The sequence below is a fragment of the Thalassophryne amazonica genome, chromosome 17 (assembly GCF_902500255.1).
Source record: "Thalassophryne amazonica chromosome 17, fThaAma1.1, whole genome shotgun sequence".
NCBI classification, from domain to species: domain Eukaryota; kingdom Metazoa; phylum Chordata; class Actinopteri; order Batrachoidiformes; family Batrachoididae; genus Thalassophryne; species Thalassophryne amazonica.
In genome coordinates this window covers 27,912,753-27,928,384 of record NC_047119.1, presented here as the reverse complement: position 1 = coordinate 27,928,384, position 15,632 = coordinate 27,912,753, and the positions used below count along the sequence as shown (strand labels likewise).

The window sequence follows — 15,632 nt, the reverse complement described above, 5'->3', positions numbered from 1 at the left end:
CACACACACACACACACACACACACACACACACACACACACACACACACACACACACACACAATTCCGTGTATTTATTTAGATTCACTGTCCGTATCAGGTAAACAGTCGATATGCTCTGCATTTAAAGCAGCAAAATATGACAGTATGAGAACTTTACATGCAAATGTTTGGGAATTCACTAATCTTCTCCACATGTTTGCTATGCATTTATTATTATTACTGTATTGTAATTGTAAATAATACGCCACGCTGCGTCTTAAAGCTGATTCTTCTGCAGCCGAAATTTGCGAGTTTCATCTATTTTGCACATTGTATCCTATTTTGCACGATGCACATGCAAAGTCTACAATCCGTACGTGGTATTTTTAATTTTAACGTGAGGAGAATGCGTTATTAATTATGCATTACATGTGCAAAAAAAGTCTGATTGATTTGGATTGATTGTGAGCTGATTATATGGGCGCCACCAGGAAATAAACGCAGCCGACAAAGTAAGGGCTGCATCAAAATGTGACGTTTTTGTTTTTGCTCGCTACTCTTTTGTGGAAAACTACTACTACTACTACTACTACTACTCGCTACTCATTTGTGTGGAAAATATTTGGGTATGACGTGAAGAAGTATCATAAAGGAAAGTTGCTGTGAAAATTAAAATCTTAACATATTTGCACTGCATAGAATGCAGTAACAAAGCTGTGTAAGACAAATATCTCGTGATATTTTTTGTGAGCTCACTCGTCATGCTGATCAATAGTTCATTAACTGATTATTATCACCTGTTTATTGTCTTTTGGAATCATACGTTTGACTGAAAAACAAAGTAATTAAGTTTTTCTTTATTCCAAAAGGTCTCATAAAATGCTACAATAAAAAGAAAACAAAATAGGCAAAATTATTAGTAATTTGAGTTTAAAAAAATGACATTAGGAATTTCAGATGTGCTCTTTTTTAATGACATACTGTTAAAACAAAAAAAAAGAAAAAGAAAAAAAAAAGAGTATAAAATCAATTTACGCAGAAACAGCAGGATATGTGTGCTGCCTGATTTGAGGTATTTTAAATCGCCAACAGAAGCATCCAGCTCAGATTTAGATGCAATAACACCGCTTTGCTTAAAAACCATCTAAAGATGTGCACACACGACAGTGTAACGCTTGTGCTACCTAAATGCTATTTGTCCACAAATTCACAAGTAAACTACAGAGCTGTGGCCACTCATCCACCTTGGACAAACATTGGCCATCAATTCTCTGTCAATTGTCTGTCTCCCTGAAGCCATCACGGAGACCAAAGCGGCGACGGATCTCAAAGTCCTTGAGGTGGTGGTGGTGGGGGGGATACATGCACAATGCACAATGCACATAATATCTGTAAGATATTTCAGTATAAATGTGTTTGTATTCAGTGGAAACTGCACAGAAATATTTGCCCCATTTGTTGCATCACTTGTTGCATTTTGCAGAGTTTTTAGAATTTGATGTCGTTATGTGCTCGTGAATTGCATAAGTTTCCTGATGTCTTCCCTTGTTGTGGGCCGTGCACTGCAAGAATTAACTCCACCTGAAAGCCTGTGTTCAGTAGCACTTACGCAACGTTGCAATTTTCATGCTCTGCTCCTTGTGTTATCTCGATTGTTGCCTGTCATGTCCTTGCCAGTGCAGTTAAATCACACGTCTGTCTGCGGATTTCGGATTTGTGCAAAGTGAAGTGCTCTGCATCCATGCAGCATATCGGCCAGTGGAGACAAACAGGAGCATTGTGCCTATGCATCGCATGTTATTGATTTGCAACGAGGAATACAATTGAAAAGAACCCGTATAAATCCTGGTGTGATGTTGTTGGTGCTTGTCTCTGGGGCCATGTCTTTTTATTCTTCTTTAAACATTCACACACCATTTGAAGAAAGTTTGACCATACTACCCTGGTGTTGGCCTCGCTTTATTAACTTCCTGACTGTGTGAGGTTAGATTTTCTTTTTAACATACAAAATCCTACATGGAGAAGCTCTTTGCAGTCTTGGAGATCTAACTAATTGTATCACACAATAGTCACCTACGAACCAATGTAGGGGCACACTATTATACTATTATAATTGCCTTATGTTGCCAAGATTTGCAGTCAGCTGTGGTTGTGTTTTAACCTGCGCAGTGTTCATAAAGTGAGTGTTAAAAATGCATCAAGTAAATGCAAAGCAGACTGGACAAACTAAGTAAAAAATAGGAAACACACTCTGCAAGATAACTGCATCCTGCTGATTTTACTCCCCCTGAAGTGGCACACAGCAACCACCTAGAATTTCATCCTGCTGTCTGATGCTTGTACAAGCGTCACAGGGTTTTGCGAGCTTCGATACTTCCAAGTTCCATGAGCGTGGCATTAGCCATCATCACATTTGTGTTTCTTGAATCATTAATTTGCACAAACACAATCAATAAGCACAGATATCGGTAACACAAAGTGTTAGTAACTGTTTCAAAATCTTGTGTCCATACCACGGCTCTCCCGCTACCTGCCCGCTGTCATCACTTGCCCCTGCTTCCCCTTCAAAACCTTCGTGGTCACACTCTTCCAACATCAGATGAACTTGTGTGGCTTTCTTATAGACACATGTAGAAATAAAACATAATTTCCATGTACTGCAATGCAAAACTATTTACGGTGTAAAAGTGACCACACATTATGTTACTTGCAAACCCCCCCCCAAAAACAAAAAACAACCAAAAAAACAAAAAGCTGATATTAGTGACACAATACATTCTGTGTCAATTTTTGGCCATTTGCAAGATAAAGAATTTAACTTTATGTACTGGCTCATGCTCTGTATTCTTAGGATGTAGTATTATTGTGTGTTCCAAAGGTAAAGAAGAAGTCAGCAGGTCACAAAGCTTTTTCTTATCGTGCACCTTTTCTGTAGAATAAGCTGCCCACTGATATAAAACCGTCTCATTCTGTGGATTTATTTAAATCCAGATTAAAGACTCATTCACTCTCTCTGTCTTATAATTAACATAGACTTAGTTGTACAGAATTATTAACTGCAATTATTGCCAATACTGGTGGAGAAACAGTGGCGGCACCAGGAAATTTTGTTGGGGGGGCTGAGGGGAGCTGGGGTAAAGATTGGAGGGGCTCCACAAAATGTTGTCAAAATGAACAATACGACATCTGTTAGAAAAGTATCCGACCTTATTATTTTTTTCAAAAACCATATGGATTTGAATCACGTGTGATTACATCAGACATGCTTGAACCCTCGTGGGCATGCGAGAGTTTTTTCACGCCTGTTGGTTATGTCATTCAAATGTGGGCAGTCTTTGAGTGAGGAGTGGCCCACCCTCTCGTCGATTTTTTCATTGTTTAGGAATGGCTCAGAGACTGCTGCTTTGTTTGATCAAAATTTTTTCAAAACTGTAAGGCACAACTGACTGGACACCATTCGATAAATTCAGCTGGTTTTCGGTAAAAATTTTAACGGCTGATGAGAGATTTTGGTCTGGTAGTGTCGCCGTAAGGACGGCCCACGGCGCCTGAAGGCGATCTGCGCTTCAAGGCGGCAGCGTCTCGCCGTTTCAAGTTGAAAACTTCCACATTTCAGGCTCTGTTGACCCAGTAAGTCATCAGAGAACAGAGAACTTTCAGAAGAAGTCGGGCCGGACCCGACCGCGGGGGGTCGCGACAGGAAAAACCCTCTGTTGGAAACCTTAACGGGCAAGTTGGAACATGCCCAAGCTGTTAAACAATTTCTCAGTTACTCACTTGTTGAAAGCCATCAAAAGCCGCCTGAATTTTACACATGGTTTTCAACATGGAGGTGTTTTTCCTGTCGCGGCGCACACAGATTTGCCGAGTCGTCACGGAAATGACTCGGCGAATTTGCGCGCACATCTTTCATTAAAAAATGTCCTTAAACAGTGGAATGTCCGCATAAAGTCCTCATGCCGGCCTCTTCTGAATCTTCTCTGTTCTCTCATGATGTCCTGGGTGAATTAAGCCTTAAATTAGGATGTTTTCAGGTCGAAACAGGCCGACGACGGCGCCTGGAAGCGCTGCGCGACGTCCCGCTCCGTGGGAAGTCCTTACAGTGACAGAAACACCCCATAATCTCTCATCAGCCGTTAAACTTTTCACTGAAAACCAGCTGAATTTCTCGAATAGTGTCCACTCGGATATTCCTCACAGGTCCAGAAAAAATTTTGATAAAGCAACGCGCGCCGTCTCGAGCAGCGTGTGAAACAAAGGAATTCAGCCGAGAGGGCGGGACCACATCTCACTCAAGACCTGGCCACAGGGAAATGACGTCACCGACACGCGTGAAAGAACTCACGCATGCACACGAGGGTTCAAGCATGATTGGTGTAATCGCACGTCATTCAAATCCATATAGTTAAAAAAAAATTAAGTATCGGTTTCTTATCTAATAGACCTCGTATATAGTAAATTGCTTTATAATTACCAAGGTATATGTTTTAGTCACCCGTGCTCCTCTAAAATGTGGTATCAATGCACATACACATCACTTAGAATGACTGCAAGTTCAGTAAACTTGCACATAGGTATAAATAAAGATATGTTTTAAGAGTGGCCGTAATAAATATTTAGGAAACCTAAATTTTTGGACTATGGAGTTAAATTTGTCTCATTAAATGCACAGAGGGTGATTTGCAAATATCCTTTGATTTGTACATGTGCTTTGTGATCCACAAACACAAATTTCTGATTTGTAACTTGTGTGTGGGTTTTTACAAATAAATGTTTATTCGCAAAACTGAAAATTCTGTTTGTGAAGGGTAATTCAGCATTGGTAGATCACCGAACACACACATTCATCACTTTGCTCACTTATGCAACATTGAGACATTCTCAGCGTAAAACTGCAGTTGAGAACCACAAATTGGCAGAATTATTTTGGGGAGCTGGGGGGGGGGGGGGGGGGGGCTTGGCTCATTATTGGGTGGGGTTAAGCCCCCCCCCCGGTGCCGCCACTGTGGAGAAACAGTCTCATCACATCCAAATCCTGGGAAATGAAGAGTAGGACTGTGTTGCCATAGGATGATGTTACTGGGAACTGTTTGTTCTGGCTGATTGATTTCTAGTCAGCAATCAAGTTGCTGATGAAGAGGCATCCTGCCAATATCCAGAACCTGGTTACTGGTTAGTTGGGAGCTTCATATAGATCATTCTGTCCATCCATCTGATCCTCTGAGATTTATGAGGGTTTTTTGGAAATCTGGAGTGTGCTGAACACTTCTGGAAGAACCTAATGGACATATTCTGGAGATCATTTCTATGATTTAACTGGCTTTGAACACAGACATGGCAATTATATTCCATTTACTCAGACTCTCCTCTTCACCATTTGGATGTTTTTTGAGACACGGTTGTTGCGATTCTAGATCAGCCACGAACATTTCTGTCTTTGCGTGTTTGACAATTCTGTGTTGCGCTTGTTTTATTACCTCCACCAAGGATGTCATATTTTCATCTGTATTTGTCTGTTTATTTGTCTGTTAGCAGAATAACTCAAAAAGTAAGAAATGGTTTTCAAAGAAATTTGGTGAGCAGATAGACAATGTTCTGGGAAATAAGTGACTCAGTTTTGGAGGTGATCCAGAGTATCTTCTGGAACTAAAATCCAGAGAATATTTGGCACATAGCAACATTTAACTCAAATAGTTGTTAGAGCATGTTATTGAAATTCAGTGAGCACATAAATAATGTCCTATCACTCTTAGAAATGAAAAATACACGGTTAGGCATAAAATGTGGAATTTAATTGATAAAGTTAAGGTAACTTTTTCCACATAACATTGTTAATTAAGTGCAAAACAACAGTGTCACTGACATTAATTAAATCAAATGAAACATTATTACTTAAATCCCAATATTGTGTTGCACTTAATTGACAAAGTTATGTGGAAAAAGTTACATTACTTTATCAATTAAATTCAACATTTTATTTCTTAGAGTGTAGAAAATATGAGGGATTTTATTTTGATCAATTTTGATTAATTTGGTCAAGAACATATTTTGATCCAGCATCCAGAAGAGGTTTTAAGCAGTATGTGGCCTTGGCAGAGGTATATGTTCTCTGAGTGCCTTCTTATTTATTTTGTTACTGTTCGTATGGCCAAAGCAGATGGCCGCCCCACTGAGTCTGGTTTGCTTGAGGTTTCCTCCTGTAATTGAGGGAGTCTTTCCTAACCACTGTTGCCAACGTGGTTGCTCAGAGGGTGGGTAAAGTTAGGTCTTATCCCTGTGAAGTGCCTTGGGGTGACTTGTATTGTGATTTGGCACTGTATAAATAATTGAATTGAATTGAATTGAGGTGTCATCAAATAGCGAGCAGTGTTGACACGGCAAACTCTGTAGCCAAGCTGGCTTCATTAGATGGGATTAGATGGGAATAGAACAGTCAATATTCTGTATAAACCTGTAAAGGTTTATACAGGGACTCTCAGGGACTCAAAGAGGTGGTAAAAAGTCTGAGCTGACTGAACGGATTGATAAAGACAACTTTGTCAATGCTTCCCTTTTATACACCCAGATCATATCAAGGTCAAAAGAGGCAGTAAGAATCATTATTTTAAACTTGACCACACTATACTGGATGCTACATTTTGCAGGAATTATCCTCATCCATTGAGCTGATACTGTAATTGGAAACCAGGTGAACCTGTCATACATTTATTGGAACATTCCTCGTTGTGTCCCCATTGTGCACATCTTAATATTGTAAATGAAAAGAAAGAAAAATGGCATTAAATGCATCATAATATACAACTCTGCAAAAAGCTAACATAGTTTTCAGCCAAAACTACAGTACTCCAGAGGACATACATCCTCTTAAAAACAAAATTAATCATGAATACACTTCACTAATTTGTACACTTGTGGGTGTGTTGGTCTTAAAATGAGGTGTGTTTGGGTGCAGCATTAGAGCATTACTTTTGTGGGGATGCAGAATAAAGCAGCAAAACCTGGTGTAAAGTTGAGTGCAGAATTGTTCTGATATTTACATGGATCAATATTCAGATCAGCCTGATAGGCCAGTTCATATCACACATACACTCTGGTTGTAAACAGTGTAACTGATTTCAAAATAAGACATTAAACACTCTAATTGAAAAAATACAAAGCTTTTTTTTAACCTACGTCACTGCTTCACCTCAGGGAGCTTTGGTGACTTCTCTCTACTCACACGCTTTGATGCGTGGGCGCAGTTCTGTTAGCTCACTGGAAATCCTCTCAATTGACCCCTCCCTCTGAATAACAATGTACTGGTTGATGGCGCACCTCAGTTTTTATAGTCAGTTTTTACATGACAACCAGACTGGTTTAAATTATGTTACGTCCAAAAAAATGCACGAACAATTAATTGACTAAATCCGACCCTTTTGCACCCTGGATCCTATTTTGCACTGAGAAGACATGCCTTCTCAATAGGAAAGTGGAGTCAGACATGCCCCAAATGAGGTTGCACTGTACATATGTCACAGAAGTTGACTACGAGCTGTTTCAGGTCTAAATTCTGCTTATATCAGGAACTTTCCTATATGCACAGTCATGCAGCTGTGGGACTCTCTGGAAGTTTAACATGAAACTCAACCTATATGTAGCCGTAAAAGGCAGCTAACCGAACAATGTAGCACAACATGGCTCCTTTAAGATTCTAAGCTGTGCAGACTTCCCTCAGTACAACTGCAGGTTCATTAAGCAAAAGCTTCAAAGACATTCCTGGAATTGATCAAGGAGCTGCAAGTGATGTAATGTATGCTGTCCTGTTTATTTGCAGATTGTTAATGATAAGCAAGGACAGACTTGGTGGCACCGCTTCTGAATGAAGATTGTCTGGTGACAGTCTTCAAACCTAACATGACGTGATAGGAAAAGAAATATCACCAGATTACCATATCCTGCCATAACAATGACTCCAAACTGCATTATGAGCACAAAGCAGGAGGGAAGATGTGCTATTGACGGTGTAATGACTTTCTAAAAGCAATGCATTTACCTGAAAGATTTAGCAGGGGCTAAAATTGATCCACTGAGGCTATATTGCTCCAAAAGGGCACAGATTGTAAAACACACTTTCCAGAACCACCCACATGTTTTAGTCAATTGGATGGAGGAATGATAAAGTCTTTACCTGTCGATGAAGTGCCCATGTCAGCCATTTTTAGTCAAACCTTGCTCTCATCAATCTTTGCTCTGACCAGTTACAGCTATTGATGAAAAACTATTTTAGTTAATTAGGGGATGTGTTTATTGATGCCAATGCAGTGACTAGAGGCTGACATTACAAATGACAGTGTGCTGTCTGGCGACATATTTGAGCACTTTTTTTTTTTTTTTACGTGGATCAGGCTTATAAATGATATGCAAGTGAAACATCCTCTCCAATGAATAAATAACAATAAATAAATCATTCAGTAAATTAAATTAAATGAAATAAAAAAGTAATTAAAGGGGTTATATTGTACAAAAACATTTTAATCTACCTTTTGCTGTTAAATATGGTTGGAGTTTCATGCTAAATTTCCTCATTTTGTCCATTTAAAATTTCTCTTGCTGTTACACTGAAAAAGAATAGTTGAACCAACTTAAATGAATTGTTTCAGTTGGTAACATCTAAATGAATTAAGTTGCTTGAACTTACGTTTGTAAGTTAGAGTTGATCTAACTTATAAACTTCAAACAACTTAATTCATTTAGATGTTACCAACTGAAGCAACTTTTTAAGTTGGTTCTTTTTTACTGTAGAAACATAAGCCTGAAACAGGGGCGGTCCCTAGCATAGGTGACATAGGTCGTTGCTTAGGTCTCCAAATGCAAGGGGACACCGGCAACATAATGTTTTTTTATTTAATAGCATTTATGGTGAAACATAGCATATAGTTTCTTTTCCTTTCTGCATGGGAATATGTCACAAAAAATTTAATGATTATGTTGCAACATTATTAACCCTACCAGCCTTTTTTTTCAATTTATTGAACTTATAGAGTGCCAAATCACGACAGCGTCGCCTCAAGGTGCTTCACAGAAAACAACTCAGTAATGAAAAACCAAAACAAATTAAATCAAAAGATCAAAGAACATGATTAAAAGATTAAAAGCATAATAAAAAAGTTAAAAAGATTTTAAAAAATAAAGAATAAAAAGCATAGTAAATAATATGTCAATCATATGAAATAGAAAAGAGCAGCTGGTCTGCTCTGTGTCAGCCTGATCCCATCAGATCTCAGAAGCTAAGCAGAGCAGGATCTGGTTAGTACTTGGATGGGAGACCTCTTTGGAACACCAGCGGCTGTGTGTTTCTCCAAGTAAAACTGGAGTTGCGTCAGGAAGGGCATCCGGCGTAAAACTTGTGCCAATTACCAATGCGGATCGGGCTGTTTCCGCTGTGGTGACCCCGAACAAAACCAGGAGCAGCTGAATGAACAACAACATATGAAATAGAAAAGAAATGTGTCTTCAGTCGTGACGTAAAAGTCACAACAGAGTCCGACTGCCTCACTAACGCAGGGAGATCATTCTACAGGACCGGGGCACAATAGGAGAAGGCTCTATTTCCTGCAGACTTTTTATTCATCCTAGGGACACAAAGCAATCCTGCGTCTTGTGAACGCAAAGCCCTGGTTGGTATGTAGGGCTTAAGTAGATCAGCCAAGTAGGACGGTGCCAGTCCATGAACAATTTTATAGGCCAGTAGCAGGACCTTAAAATTTTATCTTTCTAAGAATAAACATACTGCACATCCTAACGGTCAATTACAAGTTGAAAATATGATGTGGTGCTTATTAAAACATAAATCACAAATACAATGAACAGCACACAGGGGTTAAAAAAATGCAATTTGTTGTTTGAGATTCATGCAACATATGTCACAGAAACCCATATTTGGATTTCTGCTTAACCTTTGAGACACACCCATTGAAGCTAGGTTTTACTTCTGTGCAGGTGCACATCTGTGTAATTTCTGGCTAACATGGAAAAGATAATTCTGTGTAATTCAATTCAGTTTATTTATACAGGACCAAATACAACAAAAGTCACCTTCAAGTCACTATACATGAGAAAGTTCTAGACCTTACCCACCCCATTAGGGACATTTACAAGGAAAAACTCCCTCATGTGTTTTTTAGTTGTAGGAAGAAACCTTAAGCAGACCAGACTCAGTATGGGTGACTATCTGTTTTAATGAGGATTTGTTTCTATTGCATGCAAAAAGAAGCTGATTGGTTACATTTTTTGTTGCAGTTAGGTGGTGGGATCTAACCACAATGAGATAATGGAGCAGATGGAGCAGCTTGAAGTTCACATCAAATATTGACAAATGCAGATGAACATGGGTACACAGCAAGATCAGGTAATTGCTTTCTTTTGTGATCTCTGAGCCTTCAAAGAGAGATACATGCTCAAGCTATGCTGTTTAATGGGAACGATAGGCTTCTTTTTGGTGCCAGTTGCAAACTATCTGAATATCAGTTTCTGCACTTGCATTGCAAAAGTAAAAACCACAGTTGCGCTGATCTGCCATCAGTGACACTCACAAAGGGTTTGTAGGGCAGAAATGGAGGCGTGCACAATCTCAACTTTTCTCTTTTAAAGCCACAGTGTGTAGGATTGAGTGGTGAAGTTGCAGATTGCATTATGCTGATATTGTTGACCTTCATGTTTTGATTCTTTGGTGAATGAGATTGATGCTCCATTGCCTTCTCTTGTGATATAGTGGGGCAAATAAAATATTACTAATTACTACAGTTATGTGTTTTATGGTAAAATCACCAAATTTTGCACAGACATAGTTTGACATATAATTTAAAAAAACAGATATCATGCCAACCTCTTTTTTTTTTCTTAAAAAAATCAATGTAATTGTGGTTGGAATCAATTCAGCATGGAAGAAAATAACACTTCATATGTGTCTGTATGCCATATAGCGAGGAAGATGTGTGAAACTATTGTGCATTTTATGGTAAAAGCACCAAATTGTGCATTGACATTGTTATATATACATGTTAAATGAAATGCATTTATATAGCGCTTTTTCACTTTGCGGCAGAAGGCCAAAGTGCTTTACAATGATGCCTATATATATTATTATAGCCAAGTGGCCTTTGTGTGCATCTATGCATGTGTGCGTGTGTGTGTATGGCTTTGATCACGAAGAATCCAGGGAGAGCTGAAAGTGGAAAGTTGATAGGACTAATATCGTTGGAGAAATTAGCGATATTAACAACAGTGAACAATGAATATTGTGCTGCAATGCACCACAGGAATTTGGGGTTTTGGGGTTTTAAATGTTATTGTGATTCATGTTAGCTTAACAGTGTTGTTAGTGTTATTGGTTTGTGTTTTTGTAGTTCAATTTGTTTAGTCAGTTTAATTAAGTGTCATGTTACTGTTACCATGAGTGAGAAGTGTAGTGCGTTGTCTTCCGCCACGTCTCTGTTTGTGGGTGTACAACAAATACAATAGAAGCACCTGCTTGTGGCAGAATGCAGAAAAGATGAAAAGCTGTGAGTGTGCAACTTTGATCACGGACAAACTGGGAAGGGCTGACATTTGCCGTTTGGTATGCTTATGTATTTTGGGTCAAGGATGAATACTGCCCAAATGGAATGTTGATAGGACTATCGCTCTATGATATTAAGTGGCCTTCCTTCATTAAATATTATTTTGTGCATAACCATCAAATTCATAATTATCCGACCAGGCAGGCTGCACATTTGCATTTACCTTTGCATAGAGCGACTCATTATCAGCATCACGTCAGATATCATGGCGTTAAATCTTGGAATGATAATGTACACCTCGTGAATCAATATATCACCTTATATACCTACAAAAGTGGACTAAAAGCGAAGATCTTGCAGGAGTAATTTACAGTGATTTGTTTTAGTCTGGAAAAAATGGTGTAATTCTGTTGTATTCTGTTATGTTTGCTTTGTTTGGAAGTGGATTCTCTATAAGCCTTTTGGCTTCCACCACTCCCTTGCACTTTATTTATATTGTATTTTTTTTCTCTCACTCTCTCTCACTCTTTTCGGTTGTTTTATGTATGTACATTATTTTATGAGTTTTATTTTGTGCTAAATAATCAAATCAAAAATCAAATCAAAATAGGACTAATATTTTTGGAGTAACTATGGATATTAGCTAACATCATCGAACAATGGACATTGATAATTACATTCTGAACTCACCTGCCAATCCAGCAGGGGGCAGTAAATCATGTATATAATAAAAGCATGTGTGCATGATTTTATTTAGTAAGTTCAATGTAAGTGCATAATATAATTATAAATATGTTAAAAAATACACGGATGGCATAATAAAGTGAAAATGCTTATTTCCATTGTGGTCCATTTAAAAATCAAATGACAAAATAGAAGTAATAATATTAATAATGATAATAATAACAACAGTGTGTCTATGATAACAAGGACCTAAACAATTTATAAATACATTAAGATAGTAAATTACCATAAAACAATTACATAATTAACAGGCAATAAAAGGGTTGAGTTCTTCTAAAAACTGTTGAGGTCAAAGCTTCTAAAAACATTCTGGACTCACACATCATTCCAACTCATTATAGAAACTTTGCATAATTTATTACCACCCTTGAAAAATGTCAGCTACCTATTTTATAAACACTACCCAAACTAGAGCCCGTGGATCCACACAGGCAACACGCTAGTACATCATGATTAGTGTTGCTTTGTCTGCTCAGAAACTGACTGAACCTGTCCGTAAATGTCACTATTCCCGTAAAAACAAATATGATGTATTACTGCCTGTTACCACAGAATGGATCAAAGTATGTATGGCTGTGATTCAGAAATGTCATCGTATCCAGTACAATGAGAACAAACCAGTCTAGCGGCATGGATCACCTGTGTAGCATAATGCTGAGGATTCTGTCTGCTCAGCCCTGTACAGGTTTTCACTATAGGATTGAGATGCCTTTGATGTGGCTCATACGTCAAAAGTCTTTAGGTTTTCTTACGTTGCCACTCACCAGCATCAGAGATAATCATCTTTCTTCTCAGATGCAGAGACGTGAAGCTTTGCATGCTAAAAACAAACACTCGCAAATGAGAAACATCGTAATCCTCGGGTTATTTTTCATCGCGTTAGTGCAGCATAAATAAGTTCTTATTATGTTCGTGAGTGGCTCATCTGTCGGGGAGGATTTTGGACTTGAATCAAACAGTATTTGGAGTTTGCACAGGGCAGCGGGCAGGGAATTGCCCTTATGTGGGTATCTGCTGTCCATTTAGCATCCATTTTATACTGCGTTGACTTTACAGTCTCACAAAGGCCAAAACCAAGACCTGATGCTTTTAAGAGGAGAGCAACACAAAGCTGCACATTCCTTCGCTAAGGGAATCTTTGGGATAAAGGGTTAGGGTGGCTTCTCTCTGGAGGTTAAGTGGGATAAGTGTGTGGCCTATGTCAAACCTACTACCCCCCCAATAGTTTCTGGAAAATTTGCAATGGGGTCAGATTGGATTACTGTGTTTTGGTATTTACATGGAGACAGAGGGCTTTGAAATGGAAAACCATAGGCGGAAAAGCAAGTGCCATGCAGTCTGAAAAGCTGGGTAAAGGAAACCAGCACTGATTTCCACTGACGGGACGATTGAATACACGTCTTTTAAGTCTTTATGCCCCACAATCAGACATTTTGTAACCAAGGATGGCGAGCGAAGCAAATGAATCAAGTAGAATGCCAGTGTTGAAAGTAAAGCACAACACTGACATGTTTGGTAGACATCAGGAATGGGAGGATTTTACATAAAAAAATTGTTATTCCATGTATTCTCACAAAAAAGAAAGAAAAATCATCGTAAAAAGTACAAGAAAGTAATTGGTATATATGTTTGAGCCAAATTCGTACGCATCTCACGCATGACATCACCGTCAACAAGATGGCAGATATGAGTGTAAAACAAAAACAAAAAGCAGAATGTTAAATATGAATTACATGTTGTGCATGTACATAGACATTCATAGGAAGCTCCATGAACAAGCTGTTTATACCATATCATATGAAATGCGTCATGAGAATATGTTGACTAATTACATGAGAGAAATTATAATCTGAGTCGAGAGAGAGAGAGAGTATTACTATCAGGAAATTGAACTTGGATTCTGATTATTTGTAATACTACTCATGTTCTTTGATTGACTGCATTTAAAAATGTTGGTTATAACACAATTAAATAACAAATTACACCATCCATACTGTGATGAGTGTATGCACAGTTTTCCCTTCAGTGACTGAAAAGGTACACACTGAAGCTATGGATTGTGTGCCTCGTTTATTTATGTATTTTAACCTTTATTTAACCCTCTGGGGTCTGGGGGCATTTTTTGGACAGTTCACTCGCCTGGCATAAATGTTTTATTATTGCTGATAACAGCTCTCCCTGCATCCCACAATCAAGATTCATGTCTCTTTTTTTCAGGACAACCTGTGCTTTCATAATATATATGTTTTTGTTGTGTTTTATAAGTGTAATAAAGGTTTACAATCAAAAATAAAGAAGGAAAAAGTAAAGCGGAAAATTATTTTCCACAATTTATTCAAAACACACAGCAAACTATAATAAACAACTGTTTTGACACTTTATAAAGGTAATTTGAGGTCTTGTGTGAAAGACTGTACAACAAAAATGTTCAAACAACAAACACAAATGCACATTTTGAACAATATATACAAAATAGTCTATGCATTTTTTTGTCTTCATGGTAAAAGCAACAGAGTTATCCAGTAACATTCACATGCAAACTAGCGGAGCAATCCTGATAGTTACACACTCTTTGTTTGAGCACGTGAGATTGTCATCAGAGGCTCTCCGTCTGCTCCGTCTGCTTTCAGTGATCGCTGTGCGCAATGGCGCAGGGCGCAGGGCACATTTGGAGGCCAATAGTATGTACTCATTGGATCACCCAGGGGGCTATTCAAACGGGCCAACTAGTAACATATCACTCCTGAAAACAATCTTTGGCTTTTCACGTGAGGTAAATCTGCCCTACGATTGGATTTTGGAAAACCATGTGATGGTGAACCAATTCTGATTGGACACTCACATTGCACACATCATCACACAGCTTCTATGAGGAGTACAAAGATGGCTGATGGCTGGCTCAAAAGTCCACGGAGTTACTTTTTTTTTTTTTTTTTGCTGAAAAGTTAAGTTTCTATCTCATATCATTAAAAAGTTATCAATCCCCCTAACCTGCAGGTCTTTAATTGTGGGAGCACTCGGAGGAAACCCACGCAAACACGGGGAGAAAACATGCAAACTCCACACAGAAAGGCCACAACTAGGAATCAATCCCATGACCTTCTTGCTGTGAGGCAACAGTGCTAACCACTAAGCCACCGTGCTGCATCATACAGCTACTGTTTTTATGTTAGCCAGAAATATTGAAACAAGTTATTCATATTACACTGAGAAAACAAGAAGTCCTAAATGAATTACATCAATTGGTGACATTCAAAGGAATGAACTTTGTCTAAATTAACATATTGGCATATTTACATATTAAGTTGACTTTCATTAAAACGGTGTAGACAGACTGTTTCCAGCAACAATGAATTTCACTCCACAGTGA

At 38.5% G+C, this 15,632-nt stretch overlaps 1 long non-coding RNA gene across 1 annotated transcript in view; it reads left to right on the top strand.

The window, feature by feature from the left end:
* The window catches only part of LOC117529697, a 10,914-nt gene extending 508 nt beyond the window's left edge, over nucleotides 1-10,406 (top strand). Inside the window, exons 2-3 of the long non-coding RNA XR_004566077.1 lie at nucleotides 1,278-1,321; nucleotides 10,260-10,406. This is a non-coding gene — a long non-coding RNA (uncharacterized LOC117529697). The remainder of the gene's footprint in view (nucleotides 1-1,277; nucleotides 1,322-10,259) is intronic.
* Nucleotides 10,407-15,632: the final 5,226 nt, after the last annotated feature.